The 20039-nt window shown below is 46.3% G+C and overlaps 1 pseudogene; it reads left to right on the forward strand.

Moving 5' to 3' along the window:
• Positions 1-616: 616 nt before the first annotated feature.
• On the forward strand, positions 617-3194 carry LOC135631542 (transcription factor FAMA-like; annotated as a pseudogene).
• The last annotated feature ends 16845 nt before the right edge of the window (positions 3195-20039 follow it).

Genomic DNA, 20039 nt, shown 5'->3' on the forward strand with positions numbered 1-20039 from the left:
AGAGGGGAGGGCTCCCCGTTATGTTGGACGTACCGATTGAGGTGCCCCCCGCGGACGAGCTCCTTGATTTGCCGCTTCAGTTCGCGGCAGTCTTCTGTGTCGTGCCCGTTTTTCCTGTGAAAGTGGCAACACTTGGACTGGTCGGCGAGCTCTCGCGGGTTTTTCATCGGAACGGGAGCCCTAAGTAACCCTCTCTCCTTTATCTGGAGAAATATCTCCGTTTGAGATGCACCTAGGGGGGGGCATAGGAGGCCTCGGAGCGGGTAGGTCGGATTGGTCCAGCCTACGCCTAGTCGCGGCAGGCTGCTGCCCGCGAGCCGGCTCCGGTCTAACCCTCGTGTGCTTTTCCTACTTTCCGGCCAACCAAGCCTCAACCGCGATGAACTGGTTCGCCCGTTGAAGCATCTCAAGTACCGCGGAGGGGGGTCTCTCAACGAGGGACCAGAAGAATCGGGAAGGTCGTAGTCTCGTCATGAACGCCTACATCAATAGAGAGGGGTGAGCGTTGGATAATCCCCGGATCTGCATGGCAAAACGGTTCACAAAGTGGGAGAGGGACTCGTCCTCCCTCTGGTGTAGTCCGAGAAGCAAGGCAACGGATTGTTTCGGCCGTGCGATGGCTAAGAAGTTGAGCTCGAAGTCTCTAGCGAGCTGGTCGAATGAGGCGACGGTCCCGGTCCTCAGGCCGCTGTACCACGTGCGGGCTGGTCCCCTTAGTGTTGTGGGGAACGCCCTGCACATCAGAGCGTCAGAAGTTTCGTACAGTGTCATTTGGGTGCAGAAGGCAGCTACATGGTCTGCTGGGTAAGTGGAGTCATCGTATGTGTCGAGAGAGGGGAGAAGAAAGTTCTGTGGGACCGTCTGATCCTGTATTTCGGGGACGAATGGGGATCCCTGATGTATGTCCTCCCCAAGCTCTCCTCTTGACCTGCGGACCTCCTTTTGTACCTCGTCAAGGCGTTGACTGACGAGGAGCAACTCGGCTCGCAGGGAGTCTGTCGAGGCCGAAGGAAAGGCCTCGGGTTAGGCGTGGCCTCTCCGGTCCGTCGTCACTCGATCCGTGAGTGGAGACGATGGGACCCGAGGCGAAGTGGGGAGCTCCAAGGGCTGCGCCTGAGCCTGAGGAGGCGGCTCCTGCTGTCGCACCGGTTCGGCAGCCAGCGAGTGCAGCGTTCCGAAGACGAGTGGAATGATGGACTGTATCATACCGGTTAGAACTTGGACTTGATGGGTGAGGTTGAGAAAGACCTCGGACGAGACGGGCGATGGTTCGGTGGAGGGTGCGTCGGGTGGTAGAAAACCCTGGTCGTTGAAGATTCGCTAATAGCGCTCTGAAGTTGCGGCGGGGTGTTCGCTACGGAGACCCGTCCGCGGGGGATGTTCCCCTGAAGCCCCGACCGGATGCGCCTCCTCGACTGTGAGTTCGGCCGAGTTGGCCTGGCGATCCCTCGACATCGGCCCTCCTTCTAGCGCCATTATGTTGGTGTAAACAACTTTTTAGCCGTGGCCTCGGGGCCGACGCGACTTGGTTCGGGTCTGGATGACGGGTCGCCGATTCCTTCGGGAGGGAGTTCCTTGCCAACGCGCCCGGAGAGAAGCGCCTCACCTTCGTCCTTGCACACAGGTCGGGTCGGGATGCTCGACCCAACCCCTCTGATGATTAAGTTAGTGATGTGGAGTGGAGTTTTAGATGAAGAAGTGTTTTTGTGTGTCTGTTTCTTTCTCCCCTTTTCTGATGAACGAGAGGGTATTTATAGGGAAGCTCGGTGTTACCTGATGTGCCTGCTCGCAGGGGGCAGGATCGTACCTGATGACGTCTGACATCGCTATTGGCGTAACGTGCGAGTCGAGCCTGTGCGGTCGTTAATGGGCCTCGGTTGGCGTTACGACTCGTGTCAATCACGCGGTGTCAGCCCAATAGGGGCGCGGGGCGTTAGCGGGTGTTACACAAGTCTTGTCGTAATTATTACCCTTATCAATTATATATATTTTTATAATTTGAATATGGTTTATTTGTTTTTAAATTGAGTATATATATATATATATATATATATATATATATATATATATATATATATATATATATATATATATATATATATATAATGTTAATTTGTGCCATCTTGTTGGGCTGAACGAATTACATAATAAATATTTTAAAATTTGAAATAAAAATTATAGACAACTTATTTTTCATCTTTGCTAATGAAGAATGACAACAACAAGGTTTTTGGGTCTTATTTTGCAACTCATTTTAACTCTTGAAGGGTTTAATAGGACAAACATTGCTAGGTGAGATGAATAACTAGAAACCTGCTTTATAACTTTAGGTATCCTCATGATATATCTAAATCTTCTGATAAATCACCTAAAGAGATGGCATATATCTGTAGGTTCAGAATTCTTAGATGTTTTTACTATCTTTAAAATGATGAACCATTTACCACTTTTTCAGAATTCCAACAACTGATACTAATGAATCATATCAATTTACATTTGATGGAGAGATAGGAAGATCTCTGACCCTCAAAACCTTAATATCGGGGAGGCGGAGAGCCATGGCGGTGGAACGCAACCGGAGCAGGCAGATGAACGAGCATCTCCGCGTGCTCACGTCTCTCATTGCCGGAGGAGCCATCGTGTTCGTGAAGGAGTTGGAGCAACTCCTGCAATGCTTGGAGTCCCAAAAGAGACGAAGGCTCTTCGGCGGTGGTTAAGCTCCAAGATCGGCGATGGACGCCCCTCCGCTGCCCAACCAGCAGCCATTCTATCCACCCCTCCCCGTCCCCGACGCCGACCAAGTCAAGTTCCTCGACATCGACCCAGGCGGCGGCCTCCGCGAGGAGACGGCGGAGAACAAGTCCTGCCTTGCCGACGTCGAGGTCAGGCTTCTGGGCTTCGACGCCATGATCAAGATCCTCTCTCGTCGCCGGCCAGGGCAGCTCATCACGACCATCGCCGCTCTCGAGGACCTACAGTTCGCCATTCTCCACACCAACATCAGCACCACCGAGCAAACCGTCTTCTACTCCTTCAACGCCAAGGTAAACTCGATCGGTTCTTCTCTCTTCCTCCTCTTCCACTCGAGCTCACATCTCCCATGACAGACTGCAAGCGAGACCAGATGCATTGCGGAGGACATCGCAAACTCGGTCCAACAGATCCTAAGCTTCATCGACGCCAACACAGTATGATAAACAGATTCATGGCAAGATGAAGAGCGAGAAAAGAGATCAGATACATAGGAAGAAATTGTAGCAATTGTTAGTATTCTACAGATGTTGTTGGCATATGTACGAAAACCAAGTTACATTATACAACAAAGAAGCATCCATGCACGCACGCATGCGTTTGCGTTGGTCATGGAGCAGTCGTTGTCCGGCCACCAGAACAGCCATTGTTTCCGCAACATCTTGTCAGGGTGACGGCTCGGAGGGAGACAGAGACCATAGGTGGACTTTGGAGGTCAAACATGGGTTGACTTGCCAGGGACGGCTTTGTTGGTACTATGCTGGCCAGATCACGTCAGAGCATGGCCTGACACAGGACTTGGTCCCGCACATGATTCGCTGGTAAGCGTGCCAATCTTCGAGATCGAGTTTCCCTCTCTCTCTCTCTCTCTATATATATATATTAATTGAAAAATACTGAAAATACCATTCTGCCCTTTCGACTTTTTGCTCACACGTTACCGTCATCGCACCCTCGATGCGTGTTGTGCCACGTGGCGAGAAGCGGTGTTTCGTTGCATGCTTCTCGACGCTGGCCAAGTGAGGAACTATTGTTGCTACGTGGGCATCACTCGTGTTGCCATGTGGCTGCCTCTTGTTGGGTCCAGAACCCTTTCTAAAGCCCTTTTCTAAACCTCTTACACGTCGTTCACTGCGCTCCTCAGTTTTCGGGTAGACATTCCACGATCCGCACACGGTGGTATAAAAACGAAAAAACAAAAATACTATTGAATACTGAAAAGCCCGAAAACTACAAAGGAGTACAGTGAACGATGTGCAAAAGGCAGAGAAAAGGGCTTTAATTAGGGTTTTGGAGGCAACACGAGGTTGCCATATGATGGCATAAATGAGTATAATAAAAACACATGAATAAATAATATATTTATTTTTAAAAAAAAATATTTAGAGTATAATTTGATTCTAAGGAATGGATGACATCGACATTTCAGCGGGAGTAGGACCGGTTTCCATAGCCAATAATAAATCAAAGAGCTTAGTATATATATATATATATATATATATATATATATATACTAAGCTCTTTGATATATATATATATATATATATATATATATATATATATATATATATATATATATGGACGATCTCTAACTGTTTATAATTTCATAAAAAATAATAAAATATTAATTTTCTATTTTCAACCCTCCCGCCTCACCTAATTTTTTATTTTTTTTCCTTTCTTCACATCTTATGTAATCGTAGGTTACTATCATCGATCGCCACCCCCTAGCTCGCAGTTTGATTTCACTCGTAATTCTTAAAACTATTCATTTATGTTCATTAACAAAAGGATAGTTTTAAGATATTATAATATTTTAAAATAAAGATTATAAATAGTAAAGCGAAGGTTATAAATAATAATCTCCTAAATAAAAATATAATTCTAAAAAAATCTCTAGTTTTGAGAAATCTTCATAGTGCATTTTCATTTTCAAAAATTTCAAAAGCTCGCATCTTCCTTTATAAAATATGATTTTGTCCCTGATCGACTCAATACATGACCCTTTCACCCTCGACCCATTGCTCTCGTCCCCTCCTTGTGACCTTCACATGTAGCCCCTCCCACTTCATTTTGTTCGTTATACTTGTCATCCTCACCAAATGAGGTTACAGGTGAAAACATGAGCAAAGTGCATAGACGATAGAGAAAGTGAAGAGGGGACAAGAGCAACAAGCGAAGGGTGAAGAGGTTTTCATGCATAGGAGGAGGCGAATATAATCGAAAGGAACAAAGGTGTCAATAAAGGGTGAGGACAAAGCACACGAAGATGAAGACGGGAGCATTGGTATATGCCTCGAAGGCATGAGCAAAATAATATGTTTACGAAAGAAGGGCCACTCTTTGAGAAATTCTCAAACTATAAATTTTTTTAAAATATGCTAGTATATAAAAATAAAATCATCATTATTGTTGGTGTAAACAACTTTTTAGTCGTGGCCTCGGGGCCGACGCGGCTTGGTTCGGGTCCGGATGACGGGTCGCTGATTCCTTCGGGAGGGGGTTCCTTGCCAACGCGCCCGGAGAGAAGCGCCTCGCCTTCGTCCCTGCACACAGGTCGGGTCGGGATGCTCGACCCAACCCCTCTGATGATTAAGTTAGTGATGTGGAGTGGAGTTTTAGATGAAGAAGTATTTTTGTGTGTCTGTTTCTTTCTCCCCTTTTCTGATGAACGAGAGGGTATTTATAGGGAAGCTCGGTGTTACCTGATGTGCCTGCTCGCAGGGGGCAGGATCGTACCTGATGACGTCTGACATTGCTATTGGCGTAGCGTGCGGAGTCGAGCCTGAGCGGTCGTTAATGGGCCTCGGTTGGCGTTACGACCCGTGTCAATCATGTGGTGTTAGCCCAACAGGGGCGCGGGGCGTCAGCGGGTGTCACGCAAGTCTTGTCGTAATTATTACCCTTATCATACTCCCCCCCAAAAGAAGCTATACGTCAGTTGCCGTAAAGGAGGGTGTCACGCATGGCTTCAGTTTTAAAGAACTTTCTCCGTTTGTCGAAGGCTGGTTCGCCGCTCCAGGCGTGGAGATCGTGGCGCTTGGCAATCGAGGAAGGTCGGGTGAGCCGTTATGGCGCTGGGTAGCGAGTGGCCGAGGGACCTCGAAGAATGACTCGCAGGTCGGATTGGGTCCGGCCGTAGGGGTGGTGGCCCCCTCGGGCGAGTTGGCTATGTAGGCGTGGCCTCGGATGGCGTGCAACCGAGGAGCACGACTCATGCGGGCGGACCGAAGAGTTGAACTCGGGCAAGCGGGCCGCGCAGGCATGGTTTCGGGCGTCATGAGGCCGAAGAGCACGACGCAGGCGACTGATGCCGAGGAGCTGAGCTCGGGCGAGCAGGCCACGCAGGCACGGTTTCGGGCGTCACGAGGCCGAAGAGCACGACACAGGCGACTGTTGCCTGCGTCGGACGAGCGAACCGAGGAGCTGAAATCGGGCGAGCGGACCGAAGGGCTGAACTCGGGCAAGCAGGCGCGCAGGCGTGGTTTCGGGCGTCATGAGGACAAAGAGCACGACGCAGGCGGTTGCTGTCGAGGAGCTGAAATCGAGCGAGCGAACCGAAGAGCTGAACTCGGGCAAGCGGGCCGCGTAGGCGTGGTTTCGGGCGTCATGAGGCCGAAGAGCACGACGCAGGCGATTGCTGCTGAGGAGCTGAAATCGGGCGAGCAGGCCGCGCAGGCGCGATTTCGGGCGACACAAGGCCGAAGAGTAAGACACAGGCGACTGCTGCCGAGGGGCTACTTCGATTGGGTCTGTTATGCTATGTTGTGGGAGGTGTGGGTGGCCTGGGTAACCTTTGGTCTGTTCGAAAATCCAGGGGTCGAACCCTTTCGTGGATCGCCAGTTTTCGAGAAGACCGACGACTCAAGCGTTACTTTGCCCTCCGGGCGAACCCTCCGACCCGCTAACGGCCCGTTGGGAAGGCCTTTCCCGGGGCAACCGGGTGTGGGCCGATGGTGATTCCGCGGCTGGGTTTGTCCGCGGAGGGCTTCATCACGATATAGCTCGGGATCTGTATACTTTGCCCTCGTAGGTTATTCTTGCCAGGTCTGCTAAGTCGCTGCTATGGGTGAGTGTCGTTCTGTCGGTTTGGTTGTGGGTGTTCTGTGTTAGGATCGAGAGCACTAAGAGGGGGGGGGGGGTGAATTAGTGCAGCGGATATTTTTCAGCGATTAAAAAACGAAAGCTGCGTTCGTTCGTTAAAGACTATTTTGATGCAAAAGCCGATTCTAAGATTACTTATGATTAAGTGCAGTTTACGTTTAAACACAGTTAACGTCTAAACGCAGTTTGCGTCTAAATGCAGATTGCGTCTAAACTCAGATTGCGTCTAAGCGCAGTTTGCGTCTTAGCGCAGATTGCGTCTAAGCGCAGATTGCGTCTAAACGCAGATTGCGTCTAAGCGCAGATTGCGTCTAAACACAGTTTGCGTCTAGGAGCAGTTTAAGCAGAAGTATAAAGACAATGTGCTGCTGTTGTACAGCTCAAAAACGTAATCTGTAAAAAACAGATTTACGTCTAAACGCAGATTTACGTCTAGACGCAGATTTACGTCTAAACGCAGATTTACGTCTTAAACGCAGATTTACGTCTAAACTTTTGAAACTCGTTTGTATACTCGCAGAAGGCAGTATGCAGTTGAAATCAAGACGTAAACGTGAACTGAGATCTGATGATTGTGCGAGGAAAGCCGATTTACGTCTAAATGCAGTTTTACGTCTTAAACGCAGATTTACGTCTAAACTTTTGAAACTCGTTTGTATACTCGCAGAAGACAATTTGCAGTTATCAATAGAATCAAAATGTAAGTGTAAACTGCAAAGAAACTCGTTCGTAAAAGCACGGAAGACGGTTCTGCAGAATCAAACGTAAACGTAAACTGTAATGTACGAAAACACGAATTTACGTCTGAAAGCAGATTCGGAAGAACAGCACTTAGAACTTGTTCGTGAAAGCGCAGAGAGCAGTAGTAATGAAGGAGGTTTGCAGTAATGATAAAGTGCTCAAAAATAAACGCAAACCAGAGATTTAGAGTGGTTCGGTCAGCCTTGACCTACTCCACTTTTGGCTTCCTCCACCGACGAGGTTGCCGACGTCAACTAGGGGCCTTCCTTCAATAGGCGAAGGCCAAACTTCCCTTTTACAGTTTCTCTCCTTTTGACAGACTCAGGAGACAACCTTTACAGACCTTTCTCTCCTCACTTTACAACTGAAAACTTGAAGAACAGAAGGAGGAGACTTAAAGGCTTTACAACACTTTTGAGCTCTTAGAATCACAGAAAAGATCAAGATTTCGGTGTAGGTCTGTATCTTTTCAGTGCTGAATGGGTGGGGAATTTATAGGCCCCAACCCAATTCAAATTTGGAGCTCAAAACGATCAAATCCCGGAATTCCGGGATCAGGCGGTTGCACCTCTTGACTGGAGAGGTTGCACCGCCTGGCAGAGCTCGAAGACCGAGCTCAGGCGGTGCCACCTCTCTGCCAGGGAGGTTGCACCGCCCAGTCTTGCTCGAAGACTGAGCTCAGGCGGTGCCACCTCTTTGTCAGGGAGGTTGCACCGCCCAGTCTAGCTCGAAGACTGAGCTCAGGCGGTGCCACCTCCCGGCTGGGGAGGTTGCACCGCCCAGTCTCGCTAGGAGGCTTAGCCCAGGCGGTGCCACCTCCTGGCCTGGGCGGTTGCACCTCCTGGTGCAATCAGGGTCCGAATGGTTCATTCCATTCGGCCCAATTTCAATCTTTCAGGGGCCCAATTGCCCCAAGATTAAGCCAATGGGATCACCTCCCATTTTCCAACTTAATCAACGTGCTAACTACGATTAAATCTAAGACAACTTCTGCAGCTTTGCTTCGGTGCGTCAATCGCTCCTTCCGGCGAGTTTCCGGCGAACTTCCGTCGATCATCCGATGAACCCTCTGTGATGCTCCTGCGGACTTCCGGCAAACTCCTGGACTTTGCGACGATCCACTTGGCAAGTTCCGACGAGCTTCGCTTGGCAAGCTTCTGGACTTCTCGGATCTGTTCTCGCAGAACCTCCGACGACCGTCCGAACTTCCGTCGAACTCTCGAACTCCCAACGTGATCATGAACTTGACTCCGGCGCAACTCCTGCTGCTTGTCTATCTTTCATCGTAGTTAATCCTGCACACTTATCTCAACACATAGATTAGACAACAAATGACAATTGACTTCATCATCAAAATCCGAGATTCAACAATCTCCCCCTTTTTGATGATGACAATCAATTGATAATGGAGTTATCCTTAACTCCCCCTGTCTATATGCCATAGTTGAGATAAGTCAACCTTGAATTCAAGACCTAAGAATTCAAGTGACGTATTGATAAGTTAGATCAGTTAAACTTATCAATACTCCCATCATGATTCTCATCATGATGTATCTCTTCAAAGATGATGTCAGGGCTTGACATACATCATCAGGTTTGTATGATTGTGTTTGTAACTATTCATCATGTAGTTTGAACATTTTCATATAAAGCTGTGAAACTTATTACATGATGAATACATTTAAAATATTCTAGCAAGTTTTGCATTTTCTTCACATGATAAGATATCAACTCAGGGCATAATGCAAACTTTAGCACATGTTCATATATCTCTTGGTGATGCAAGGATGGCATAATTATAGCAGTGTTTATAGCATCATTCATCATGGCAGTGTTTATCAATTCATATATATATCTCCCCCTTTGTCATCAACAAAAAGCATAGTAAACATGATACCAGAAAATAACAATCGCAAGCTTATAGAGGAATTTTACATAGATTGCTTTAAATACTTCTTCCCCTTTGTGTAAAGATTTTGCAGGATGGAATACATACACATGAATCACTTTCATAAAATCTATTTCAGAATCTCAATTTTTATGAAGGTGTACGAGAAAATCTGTTTCATAAATCAGATGCATTCGGACAAGATTTTGTTGCAGATTTTCACATATAATCAAGTGATTTGATCATACTATATAGTCCGAAAAATGATTTTAACAAATTTATCTGTTCGGACACATCAACATTCCTAATTCTCTTCTAATGAAATCAAATTGTTCTTCACTTAGAGGTTTTGTAAAAATGTCAGCTAGTTGATGTTTAGTATCAATGAACTCTATGGTTACGTCGTGATTGGTGACATGATCACGTATAAAGTGATGTCTAATATCAATATGTTTTGTTCTTGAGTGTTGTATAGGATTCTTGGTTAAGCATATTGCACTTGTGTTATCACATTTAATTGGAATATTTTTGAGATGAACTTTATAATCTTCTAAGGTATTTTTCATCCATACAACTTGTGCACAGCATGCACTTGCTGCAATATATTCAGCTTCGGTTGTTGATAGTGCAACCGAGTTTTGTTTCTTTGATGACCAGGAAACAAGGGCATGTCCTAAAAATTGACATGATCCTGATGTGCTTTTTCTATCTAATCTACAGCCAGCAAAGTCAGCATCAGCATAAGCAATTAACTCAAAATTTTCTGATTTTGGGTACCATAATCCTAGATTTGTGGTACCATTAAGATATCTGAATATTCTTTTAACTGCTTTGAGATGTGATATCTTAGGGTTTGATTGAAATCTAGCACAAAGTCCTACACTGAACATGATGTCTGGTCTGGTTGTAGTGAGGTAAAGTAAACTTCCTATCATACCCCTATAAGTTTTTTGATCAAAGCTTTCTCCACTTTCATCAATTTCTAACTTAGTGGAGGTGCTCATAGGAGTGTTACTAGCCTTTGAGTTGTTCATGTTAAACCTTTTTAATAAATTCATGGCATATTTAGTTTGACTAATAAAGATGCCATTGCTTAGTTGTTTGATTTGTAAACCTAGGAAGAATGTTAATTCTCCCATTAAGCTCATTTCGAATTCAAGACTCATAGTTTTAGCAAAAGATTCACAAAGAGATTCATTTGTAGAGCCAAAGATGATATCATCAACATAAATCTGAACAATGAGAAAATTATTTTCAAAATTCTTGATAAACAATGTAGTATCAACCTTGCCTTTTATGAAATTATTTTCAATGAGAAAAGAACTAAGTCTCTCATACCAAGCCCTTGGGGCTTGTTTTAAACCATAGAGAGCTTTAGTTAATCTAAACACATGATTAGGGAGGCTATTATTTTCAAATCCAGGAGGTTGTTCAACATAAACTTCTTCGGAAATAAAACCATTTAGAAAAGCGCTTTTAACATCCATTTGAAATAACTTAAAATTATTACAACTAACATAGGCAAGGAGCATCCTTATGGCTTCCAATCGAGCCACAGGTGCGAAGGTTTCTTCGTAATCGATACCTTCTTCTTGGTTGAAACCTTTGGCCACTAGTCTAGCCTTGTTTCTAACCACGATACCATTTTCATCTTGCTTGTTTCTAAAGACCCATTTAGTACCAATAACTAAATGGTCATTTGGCCTAGGAACAAGCGTCCACACCTCATTTCTCTCAAATTGATTTAATTCATCTTGCATTGCGATAATCCATGAATCATCTTTCATGGCTTCATCAATACATTTGGGTTCAATTTGGGAGAGAAAGGCGGCGTTGGCACAAAAGTTTTTAAAAGAAGATCGTGTTTGAACCCCCTTTGATGTGTCTCCTAGGATTAGCTCCTTAGGATGAGCATCTACATACTTCCAATCCTTGGGTAAGGATGTTTCGGAAGTGGATGCATCCAAGTTGCTAGTTGGAGACGGGGTTTCATTTAAATTCAAGGAATCAAAATTAACATCATCATCAAGATCATTTTTCTTAATTTCTGAAATCTCATTGAAAACAACATGGATGGATTCTTCAATAATTAAGGTTCTTTTATTGAAAATGCGAAAAGCTTTAGAAACAGAAGAATAACCAAGAAAGATTCCTTCATCAGATTTAGCATCGAATTTTCCTAAGTTATCCTTTTCATTCAAGATAAAACACTTACACCCAAAGACTTTAAAATATGAGACATTGGGTTTTTTGTTATTCCATAACTCATAAGGAGTTTTGGTGAGTAAGGGTCTTACTAGGACTCTATTTAAAATATAGCATGCAGTGTTTACAGCTTCGGCCCAAAAATATTTAGGTAGGCTATGTTCATTCAACATGGTTCTTGCCATTTCTTGTAAATTTCGATTTTTTCTTTCTACTACCCCATTTTGTTGAGGATTTCTTGGAGTAGAGAAATTATGGTTGTATCCGTTGAGTTCACAGAATTCTTGGAAATCATAGTTTTGAAATTCTCCACCATGATCACTTCTAATTGACGAAATCATAGATCCCTTCTCATTTTGAACAAGTTTACAAAACTTGGTAAAATATCTAAAGCATTCATTTTTCTGTTTTAAGAAGTAGGTCCATGTATATCTGCTATAGTCATCAACAATGACAAAGGCGTATTTGCTACCTCCTAGACTCGATGTAGAGATTGGTCCGAATAAGTCCATATGGATCAATTGTAAGGGCCTAAAGGTGCTTATTTGATTCTTAGCTTTGAAGCTACCCTTAATTTGCTTACCTAATTGGCAAGCATCACATACATTATCTTTGATGAACTTGATATGAGGAATTCCTCTTACAAGTTCTCTAGATGATACTTGAGTGATTAGTTTCATGCTAGCATGACCTAATCTTCTATGCCATAGCCAAGCATCCTCATTCATAACGGCAAAACACATTTCATCACATAAGTCATTGATGTCAATAGTGTATACGTTATTTTGTTTTAATGCAATCATAGATATATTTTTGTGTGGTTTTTCAATGATGCAAGCATTAGATTCAAATCTTATAATATATCCTTTATCACATAATTGACTAATGCTCAAGAGGTTATGTTTTAAACCATCAACTAGTAAGACATCTTCAATAGAGAAGTTGGATTTGTTACCTATGGTTCCTTTGCCAATGATTTTACCCTTGTTGTTGTCTCCGAAGGTGACATATCCTTCGTCTATGCTAGTGAGCTTAGAGAATTGAGATGGATCTCCAGTCATATGCCTTGAGCATCCACTATCAAGGTACCATCTCTTGCTCCTAGCTTGCGATGGTTTAGTTTTCTACAAGAAAGGATGATGTTTAGGTACCCATTTGCTTTTGGGTGCCTCATAAATAGATCTGCATTTTCTATCATGTTGCATAGAGTTTATCATGGTTCCTTTAGGAACCCAGATCAGTTTGTTTGGACTTATTTTCTTGAATGGACAACAATGTGTCTTGTGTCCAGATTTGCAACAAAAGTTGCACTTGGTTTGGTGTTGAACATGTAAGATGGAGCCTTTAATGAAGGTGGTTGGATTTTGGTGAGGACTTCTCACAAATCCAATTCCGCTCCTTTTTGGAATGTGACCCTTGTTTGCAAGGATCATGTTTAATGACTTGCTACCAACCTCGAATTTCTTCAAGGTGTCCTTGAGTAGCAGGTTTTCTTTTTGCAAAGTATCTAAATCATGACATTTGATACATGAATTTAAACTATCATGATGTTCGACTTTTAGCTTATCAAACTCACAAGTAAGACTATCATGCATCTTTTTCAGCAATTTATATTTTCTACTTATACTCTTGCATTCGTCAAATAAGTCATTGAAAGCATTTAATAATTCATCGAAAGATAAATCAGTATCTATTGAATTCGTTACCTCATCTTCGATGGTCATTAAGGCGTAATGAGCAACTTGCTCGGTGTTGGACTCCTCTTCCTCAGATGCGCTCGAATCATCCCATGTTGCTTGGAGCGCCTTCTTCTTTGTTGTTCTTTTCTTGACTTGGGGACAATCACTCTTGTAGTGTCCCGGTTTTTTGCATTCATAGCAGATTACTTGGTCCTTTTTGGGTTCAAGTTTATTTTTTGAATCATTCTTAAACTTGTTTCTTTTAAAGAACTTTTTAAACTTTCTTGTTAGAAGTGCCAAGTCATCATCACAGTCCTCATCACTTGAGTTTTCTCTCAAGTGGCATTCTGAAGTTTTGAGTGTCATATCCTTCCTGTTCTTTGGAAGGATGTCTTCTTGCTCTTCATGAGCTTTACAAGTCATTTCGTAGGTCATTAATGACCCGATTAGTTCTTCAAGAGGGAAATTTCGCAGATCTTTTGCCTATTGAATAGCGGTGACTTTAGGATCCCAACTCTTAGGAAGGGATCTTAGTATCTTATTAACAAGCTCAAAATCCGAAAAGCTCTTTCCGAGTCCTTTTAGACCGTTGACGACATCCGTGAAACGGGTAAACATGTCGCCAATGGTTTCACTCGGTTTCATACGGAAAAGTTCGAAAGAGTGTAACAGCAAATTGATTTTTGACTCTTTTACTCTACTTGTGCCCTAATGGGTCACTTCGAGTGTGTGCCAAATATCAAATGCAGTTTCACAAGTTGAAACACGGTTAAACTCGTTTTTATCAAGTGCACAAAATAAGGCATTCATAGCCTTTGCATTTAGAGCGAAAGCCTTCTTTTCCAAATCATTCCAATCGATCATTGGAAGAGAAGACTTTGAAAAACCATTCTCGACAAGATTCCATAATTCAAAATCCATAGAAATAAGAAAGATCCTCATTCGGGTCTTCCAGTAGGTGTAGTCCGTCCCATTAAACATGGGTGGACGTGTAATGGAATGACCCTCTTGGTTTCCGGCGTAAGCCATCTCTCTTGGGTTTTAATCCTTTTGAGAGTTAACCGGGCTCTGATACCAATTGTTAGGATCGAGAGCACTAAGAGGGGGGGGGGGGTGAATTAGTGCAGCGGATATTTTTCAGCGATTAAAAAACGAAAGCTGCGTTCGTTCGATAAAGACTATTTTGATGCAAAAGCCGATTCTAAGATTACTTATGATTAAGTGCAGTTTACGTTTAAACACAGTTAGCGTCTAAACGTAGTTTGCGTCTAAATGCAGATTGCGTCTAAACTCATATTGCGTCTAAGCGCAGTTTGCGTCTTAGCGCAGATTGCGTCTAAGCGCAGATTGCGTCTAAGCGCAGATTGCGTCTAAACACAGTTTGCATCTAGGAGCAGTTTAAGCAGAAGTATAAAGACAATATGCTGCTGTTGTACAGCTCAAAAACGTAATCTGCAAAAAATAGATTTACGTCTAAACGCAGATTTACGTCTAGACGCAGATTTACGTCTAAACGCAGATTTACGTCTTAAACGCAGATTTACGTCTAAACTTTTGAAACTCATTTGTATACTCGCAGAAGGCAGTATGCAGTTGAAATCAAGACGTAAACGTGAACTGAGATCTGATGATTGTGCGAGGAAAGCCGATTTACGTCTAAATGCAGTTTTACGTCTTAAACGCAGATTTACGTCTAAACTTTTGAAACTCGTTTGTATACTCGCAGAAGACAATTTGCAGTTATCAATAGAATCAAAATGTAAGTGTAAACTGCAAAGAAACTCGTTCGTAAAAGCACGGAAGACGGTTCTGCAGAATCAAACGTAAACGTAAACTGTAATATACGAAAACACGAATTTACGTCTGAAAGCAGATTCGGAAGAACAGCACTTAGAACTTGTTCGTGAAAGTGCAGAGAGCAGTAGTAATGAAGGAGGTTTGCAGTAATGATAAAGTGCTCAAAAATAAACGCAAACCAGAGATTTAGAGTGGTTCGGTCAGCCTTGACCTACTCCACTTTTGGCTTCCTCCACCGACGAGGTTGCCGACGTCAACTAGGGGCCTTCCTTCAATAGGCGAAGGCCAAACTTCCCTTTTACAGTTTCTCTCCTTTTGACAGGCTCAGGAGACAACCTTTACAGACCTTTCTCTCCTCACTTTACAACTGAAAACTTGAAGAACAGAAGGAGGAGACTTAAAGGCTTTACAACACTTTTGAGCTCTTAGAATCACAGAAAAGATCAAGATTTCGGTGTAGGTCTGTATCTTTTCAGTGCTGAATGGGTGGGGAATTTATAGGCCCCAACCCAATTCAAATTTGGAGCTCAAAACGATCAAATCCCGGAATTCCGGGATCAGGCGGTTGCACCTCTTGACTGGAGAGGTTGCACCGCCTGGCAGAGCTCGAAGACCGAGCTCAGGCGGTGCCACCTCTCTGCCAGGGAGGTTGCACCGCCCAGTCTTGCTCGAAGACTGAGCTCAGGCGGTGCCACCTCTCTGTCAGGGAGGTTGCACCGCCCAGTCTAGCTCGAAGACTGAGCTCAGGCGGTGCCACCTCCCGGTTGGGGAGGTTGCACCGCCCAGTCTCGCTGGGAGGCTTAGCCCAGGCGGTGCCACCTCCTGGCCTGGGCGGTTGCACCTCCTGGTGCAATCAGGGTCCGAATGGTTCATTCCATTCGGCCCAATTTCAATCTTTCAAGGGCCCAATTGCCCCAAGATTAAGCCAATGGGATCACCTCCCATTTTCCAACTTAATCAACGTGCTAACTACGATTAAATCTAAGACAACTTCTGCAGCTTTGCTTCGGTGCGTCAATCGCTCCTTCCGGCGAGTTTCCGGCGAACTTCCGTCGATCATCCGATGAACCCTCGGTGATGCTCCTGCGGACTTCCGGCAAACTCCTGGACTTTGCGACGATCCACTTGGCAAGTTCCGACGAGCTTCGCTTGGCAAGCTTCTGGACTTCTCGGATCTGTTCTCGCAGAACCTCCGACGACCGTCCGAACTTCCGTCGAACTCCCAACGTGATCATGAACTTGACTCCGGCGCAACTCCTGCTGCTTGTCTATCTTTCATCGTAGTTAATCCTGCACACTTATCTCAACACATAGATTAGACAACAAATGACAATTGACTTCATCATCAAAATCCGAGATTCAACATTCTTGACAGCTCTTGTTTTAGCTCGTTTATCTGCAGGGCACTCACTATGTCGCGGCACTGATGGACCGCGTTCGCGATGCGGGGTGAGTCGTTGACCTCTTGAGTGACCGAAATGCCGACCTCCGGAAGCAGGTGGAGGAGGTCCGAGCCGGGGCGGCTCCTGAGGTGGTCGTGGCAGCCGAGCAGCGTGCCTCGGACTTGGACGCAGAGGCGGCGCGCCTACGTTCCGAGCTCAAGGCGTCCGAGGAGAAAAATAAGGAGCTTCAGATGCATCTGAAGGCATCGATGGCCGAGGCTCATTCGGCAAGGGGGGAGTCGATCGAGCTGGTCTGTCGGTTGGAGGAGTCGCATGCTGAAGCGCGGGGGGCCGCCGAGGCCCTAACCGTCGAGATTCGCCAGAGGCCGAAGAAGGACAAGAAATTAATCGAGGACTACAAGGCATCCTCGGGCTTTTAGCTTGGCCTTGTTCGGACCGGGTGGGTTTCATACGAGTATGGGTACCGGATTGCACTTGCCCGCTTTAAGGCGCGCCACCTCGACCTGGAGGTCACGGAGGATCCTTTCGACTCCTTCCCCGAGGACATGGGCGTCGACATGCCGGATGAAGTCCCTTTTGATGACAGCCCTTTTTGTAGACTCGTCGGTACATATTTTTCCTTTCCCCCTTTTTGTTGTTCGGGGGTGAAGTGTAATGTACTCCTTGAAAATGATACGACTGTTTTTCCTTTCCCCCTTTTGCCTAACACATTGTGTTTGTACTTGCTTTTGTTAATGTAACTCCCGCTTCTGTTACGTCCCGACTCATCATATTACGGAAAAAACCTTTTGAGGTTTTGCGAGTTCCAAGTCCTTAGCAAAGCGTGGCCTTGCATCGTCGCGAGTCGGTACGCACCGACCCTAACGACTTCGATCACCCGATAAGGGCCTTCCCAATTAGGAGCTAACTTCCCACGTGCTCGGGTCGGGTCGCTAACCTCGGCCCTGCGTAAGACCAAGTCGTCCAACTTGATTGGCCGAGGCCGCACCTTGCGGTTATAAATTCTAACGACGACCCTTTTATAGGAGAGAACTTTCAGGTGCGCATTAGCACGCCGCTCCTCGAGTAGATCGAGATCGGCTCGCAATCCTTGGGTTGAAGCTCGTTCGTCATAGCTTGCCGTCCTGAGGGTGGGGAAAACTATCTCGGGAGGCAAGACAGCCTCGGTCCCATATGAGAGGTTGTAGGGGGATTCTCCGGTCTAGACCTTGAGGGTGGGCCACAGAGCTGAACCTCAGTTGAATCCCGTAATTCGCGCAGAACTCCTGGAACCAAGACTGGTGAACTAGGATCCGTTGTCCGTGATGATGGCTTCTGGCAAGCCAAATCGCGTCACGATGTTTTTCCATACGAATTTCTCCACTTGCCGCTCCGTGATCGTCGCTAGTGGCTCGGCTTCGGTCCATTTGGTGAATCCACGCCCACAACGATATATCGTCGTTGCCCTGACGCCGGTGGAAAAGGGCCAAGGAGGTCCAATCCCCATTGCGAGAACGACCACGCACAGTCGATGGGGGATGGGGGACCGTCGGCTGCCTGGGCGTTCGGGCATGCCTCTGGTAGGGCCCGCATCGCTGCACGTAGGTTGTAGCGTCTCGGGACATGGTGGGCCAATAGTATCCTTGACAAAGGATTTTGTAGGCCAAGGTCCGAGCAGCAATATGCTCCCCGTAGATCCCCTCATGGACCTCAGCGAGGACTACCTTCGCTTCGTCAGGCTCGGGGCTGTGAGAAGGATCGCTTGTAGAGCCGTTCGTTCACCTCGGAGTACCATGCTTGCGTTCGGCGAATGCGGCACGCCGCGACTTCGTCGTCGGGAAGAATCCCATTGCGTTTGAAGAGCAACATCTCCCGTACCCACGTGGCGCGCGCTTCGGCCGAAGCTACAACCGAAACTGTGATGGTGCGGGATGTGAGATCTTTAACCTCGGAGCGGTTTCCGTGGTCTGGCCCTGAAGCCATCTTCGCCAACTCGTCGGCTCGTTCATTTTGGCTCCTTAGCACCCTGGACAACGCGAAGCGGGAGAAGTTGGAGGCTAGGCTTTTCACCTCTGCCAGGTACTTTGCCATGGCGGGTTCCCTGGCTTCGTACCCACCGTTAAGTTGCTCGGCGACGAGCTACGAGTCAGTGAAGACGTGGATGGCATCCACCTGCATTTCAAGGGTCAGCTTGAGTCCTGCCAGGAACGCCTCGTATTCGGCTTCATTGTTGGTTGCCCGGAACCCGAAGCAGAAGGAGCGTTCGAACGGGCATCCGTCGGGGGCTGAGAGTACCAACCCCACGCCGGCGCTGCTGGAGGTAGCCGAGCCGTCCACGTGCAGGTCCCACGCCTCCTCTAACTACTTGGGGCTTCCATTCCCGTCTTCAGCCAGTTCCACGATGAAGTCGGCCACGGACTGGGCTTTGATAGCAGTCCTTGGAACGTAACGTATGTCGAACTCTCCGAGTTCTACCGACCACTTGAGGAGTTGTCCTGCGACATCAAACTTAGACAAAACATGCCGGAGCGGCTGGTCAGTGATTACCTTAATCGGGTGAGCTTGGAAGTAAGGGCGTAGTTTTCTAGATGCTAGCACGAGTGCCAGAGCGAGCTTTTCGAGTGGTGGATACGGCTCCTCAGCTCCGTTCAGGACGTGGCTGACGTAGTAGACCGGTAGTTGTTCCCCGGAAACCTCTTTGTTTAGGACGGAGCTGACCGCGTGCTGGGAGGCGGCCATGTAAACGCTGAGCTTTTCCCCGAGAGTGATCAAAGCAAGGCGGGGAAGGTTGGCCAGGTGCCGCTTGACTTGTCCAAAAGCCGCTTCACACTGCACCGTCCACCGGAAGTCCTTGGGGTTTTTTAACGCCCGGAAGAAGGGGAGGCAACGATCACCAGACCGAGATAGAAACCGGGATAAAGCAGCAAGCCGTCCGTTTAGTCGCTGCAAGTCCTTGACTGTTCGAGGGGCCTGCATGTTGATGACTGTCTGAACCTTTTCCGGATTCACGTCGATTCCTCTTTCATGCACGATGAACCCGAGGAACCTTCCCGAACTGACGCCAAAAGCACACTTTGCCGGGTTTAACCGCAGGCCATACTTCCGAAGTGTGGAGAATGTTTCGGCCAAGTCGGCCAGGTGGTCTGCCGCCATGCGACTTTTGACGATCATGTCGTCGACATAGACTTCGACGTTCTGTCCGATTTGAGCGGCGAACATTTTGTTCGCGGCCCTCTAGTAGGTGGCGCCTGCGTTCTTGAGTCCAAACGGCATGATTTTGTAGAAATACACCCCCAGATCGGTGATGAAAGTCGTGTGTTCTTGTTCTTCAGGCGCCATTCTGATCTGGTTGTAGCCGGAGAAGGCATCCATGAACGATAGGCAGGCGTGCCCGGCTGTCACGTCGACCAGCTGATCGATTCTCGGGAGGGGATAGTAGTCTTTCGGGCATGCCCGATTGAGACTCGTATAGTCAACGCACATCCTCCATTT

This window comes from Musa acuminata, chromosome BXJ3-2 (assembly GCF_036884655.1).
Source record: "Musa acuminata AAA Group cultivar baxijiao chromosome BXJ3-2, Cavendish_Baxijiao_AAA, whole genome shotgun sequence".
NCBI lineage: Eukaryota > Viridiplantae > Streptophyta > Magnoliopsida > Zingiberales > Musaceae > Musa > Musa acuminata.